This window comes from Fukomys damarensis, unplaced genomic scaffold (assembly GCF_012274545.1).
Source record: "Fukomys damarensis isolate Sample0158 unplaced genomic scaffold, DMR_v1.0_HiC HiC_scaffold_3, whole genome shotgun sequence".
Taxonomy (NCBI): domain Eukaryota; kingdom Metazoa; phylum Chordata; class Mammalia; order Rodentia; family Bathyergidae; genus Fukomys; species Fukomys damarensis.
Genome location: NW_022900915.1, coordinates 25,766,224 through 25,769,863, shown reverse-complemented (window position 1 = coordinate 25,769,863; position 3,640 = coordinate 25,766,224). Strand labels below are relative to the sequence as shown.

Here is a 3,640-nt window from a genome sequence, read left to right as displayed (position 1 = left end):
TAAAATAGACAAAAATATCGTATAGATTTTTGTGTAAAATAGCTCTCTCTCCCTCTCTCTCCCTCTCTCTCCCTCTCTCTCTCTCTCTCTCTCTCTCTCTCTCTCTCTCTCTCTCCCTCTCTCTCTCTCTCTCTCTCTTTCTCTCTCTCTCTGTCTCTCTCTTCATACGCTTGGTTTTCTAAAGATTTGCTGCGTGAAACAAAGGACAAAGCCATGGAGTCCATTTACTGTTTTGTGACTCTATGGAGACAGCATTCTAGACATTCAAAGATTTTCCATTTCTATGGCAACGGGATGCAGAAGCACCATGGAAAGGCAGAGGGTGAAGGGATACGCAGGTGGGGGTGAGTGAGGGCTGCTGCCCACGGGAAAGGTGGGTGGCCACTTGTCCCTGACACTTTCCAAGAGCTACGAAAGTGTGTTGAGTGGGGGCTTATTGCAGAGGGGAACGGTGCTTTCTTCACCACCCAGGGGCCCACTGACCTACAATAACTTCACAAAACCAATCTACCCAGATCCCACAAGTTATCTTACATGTAAAATTTATTACATTCTAACAATCTAGTCAGAAGAAAAGTTAAAGAAAATGTATAATAAGATACAAATAATATGTACTTCCTTTTTAATTTATGCACTGGTATCTCATTTTCTCTTTCAATCACTAAATAGAATGGAATATTATTAATGTTGTTTAGTTTCTGGAAGAAACAATAAATAGAATCAAGTATGTAAAGACTATTTTAGATATTAAGTTTTTCCTGATTCTGTTTTATTCAGGTACAATTACTGTTCAAGATCCTCCCCCACAAAATCAATGATTTAAATGATAAAATGGAAGAGACGAAAAAGAGTTAAGGAAAAAAAAGGAGTGAGATAACTTCAGTACTTTAGTGAGAATGAAGTTATTCACAGGTAAATAGGTTCTTAGCTTTTCTCCCCATTGACATATGCCAAACATAATAGTGACAAACAAATAAAGGACAAAGGCATTCCATGCAAAAGCCTGCATCATTTCCTACAATTCCCTTAGAGCTACAATTAATTAACAGTGCAAGGAAAAATAAACCAGAAAGGCAGATGTGGACTTAACAGAAGAGAGAAGCCCTAATGAAGTCCTCTGGTACAACAGTCACCAGCTCAATCAGACGTGAGATGCCACCTAAAGGTAATGTGATCTATTCTCTGTAGAATGTAGAAACCTCACGAAAATGGTAAGATTTGCCCATCCTTAGTCAAACAGTAATGCTTTATTCTTTGTGAGTTTGCGTATGGGGGGAACATTTAATGTTTGTTTCCTTCGTTGTTAAGGATTATTGATTTCTGTCCATTTTTATAACATCTTTGTCTTAACATTCCTTCATTGAATTTAATCCTGGTTTTGAAGAAATAAAAACAACTCCCTTGGAAGATTTGCTAGTTTTCCCTTTCTTCCACTAATGCATCTTTCAGTGGTTCAATTTTCCTGTGAAGAGAGAGGCAGATTTCACACTCTTCGATTTGAGGGGATGAGGTAGCAGCAGCAGTGATGATAGAATCAGCTGTAGGAGGTAAATAACATGCTTTTTATTAGCATTATAGGAAATGGGGAAGCCCTTTTGGATACTTAGGCATCTAATTGCTGTCTCTAGAAAGCTTCCCTCAATAAAACATTTTGAGAACTAGAATATGATCACTTTTATCAGTCATTGATGAAACAATGTCACATTTCTGAAAATAAATAGTTTTAAAAATAAGAAATTCAGCCTTCTGCATACATGAAAATGTATATTCAAATTATTAATATATATTAGTTGCTGCTTGCTTGATTATAATCTTTTCTTATTTTCATTTCCTATAGTTTTAGAACTGAGTGGTATGGAGATTGTGCCTGACTCATAATATTTTATTTAAGGAAAACAAAAAAGTCAATATCACAGAGAAAACATTATCAATAAAACCAGCCAAAGGATAACATTCTTCAATTCAAACAAAAATCAAGCCCACTTTTTCTGCAGAAATAATCTCATGTATGTATCTGTCTACATTTAAATTTATTTGATGGCTTTGTCTTCTTTTGGGAAGAATGGATTGGCTGTTTTCTTTTATTGTCCCTCCACCGTGATCAACGGAATACTTTTGTGACTTCAAGACAGCAGAGATATTTTCCCACAATCAAGGAAGTTATTCTGCAGTAGGGGACACCAGCCAAATGTCCTCCCACCCAATGCACTGCTCACAGTATGCACCTGGGGATAATTTCAGACCCAACAGTTCGAGGGAAAATCTCCCCAGTAATTAACCTCAGACATTGTAGGTACCAGTAGAAAGACCAGCTTATTTCACCTGGGCTTCTGACTGCCCAGCTCTAAATGAGAATTCTCAGAATGTCTTCTGCAGATTCAATTATTTTTCTAGAGCTAATCATAAATTTAAAGAATCCACTCGTTTTTACTGATCTGCTATAACGGATATTGAGAAGAACAAACATAAAGAGATGTATAAGTCAAGCCATGTAAAAAGTGACAGGGAGATTCTATGTCCTCTTTGGGTGCACCAGTCTGGGCATCTCTGAGATGGGCTGCCTCAAAAGGCCTCTGAATTCTGTCCTTGTGGGTTTCATTATAGAGGCAGGATTGTGTCCCTGTAATGAACAGATGAAGTGCGGACAGGAATGAAGCATTGCTGAGTGTGCAGAAAGGTGAGTGTGGGCTGCAGACCGAGCTCAGAAGCACAGTGCCTGCCTGGCAAGTGTGAGGCTCTGAGTTTGAGTCCCAGGACCAAAAACAAACAAACAAACAAAAAACAAAGCAAAACAAAAAAACTCACCAAAACAAAATGCCAACAACAAAAACCATAAGAAGGTGATTGGACAAACGGGAGATTATGTAGTGTTATTAGAGTATGTGGACATGCCAGAAGTCCTATCTACTCATATTCTGCTTGGATCTCTATGTAGCAGCTGTCCTCCCACTAGGCTGTGGAGTAGGTCTACCTCTAGAATTTAGAAGGTCTTATAATATACTACCAAACAAGTGCTATTCAGAAAAGTTTTTTATAGCAGGCTCTGTAACAAAAGGGCTCAGAAAGATTGCAGCTTTTATAACCCTCCTTGAGAAAAAGAAATTTTGGTTTCTATGGCCTACTTTAGAGAAGGATTTATGAAACAGGAATCATGAATGAGAAACTTTATAAAAATCCTAAAATACCACAGCCTGGTTTGGAGGGAGCTGAGTCATGAACCATGAAAAAGTATCAGAGCACTTCAGATAATTTAAATTATTTTTTTAAAATTCTGCATTCATTGTATGAAATGTATGACCAAAACTGAGGTTTGATGAAATTAAATTAATTCAGAGCGTCAATCTTGTTTAGACAATCACCCATATTTATGAGTCATAGCAAAGTCAGTAGCTCTTTAAAATTCCTATACCTGTAAAGAAGGCAGCAATTTTATATGTTAATTCTATATGAAATTTCAGTACTTCTTTAAAAAGGTGGTACAAAAATCTATAAATACTCAGTGAACAGTCTAGAGTATGATACATGTCCAATGGGTGGTCTAAATTTTATAAATTTGAACTTAAAGAATGATGGTTTTCATGAATTTCCTGTCCATAATGTAAGCATAAAGGGACAGTAAGGGAATTGATGAGTGTGGACT

At 37.1% G+C, this 3,640-nt stretch overlaps 1 long non-coding RNA gene across 2 annotated transcripts; it reads left to right on the top strand.

Moving 5' to 3' along the window:
• Positions 1 to 298: 298 nt before the first annotated feature.
• LOC104851384 lies at positions 299 to 1,977 on the top strand. 2 transcript variants are annotated; one of them, XR_777198.1, is made up of 4 exons: positions 299 to 344; positions 778 to 912; positions 1,031 to 1,165; positions 1,838 to 1,977. It is a non-coding gene; the product is annotated as an uncharacterized LOC104851384 (long non-coding RNA). The 2 variants fall into 2 exon arrangements; XR_777195.1 differs by having other exon boundaries at positions 778 to 1,165.
• Positions 1,978 to 3,640: the final 1,663 nt, after the last annotated feature.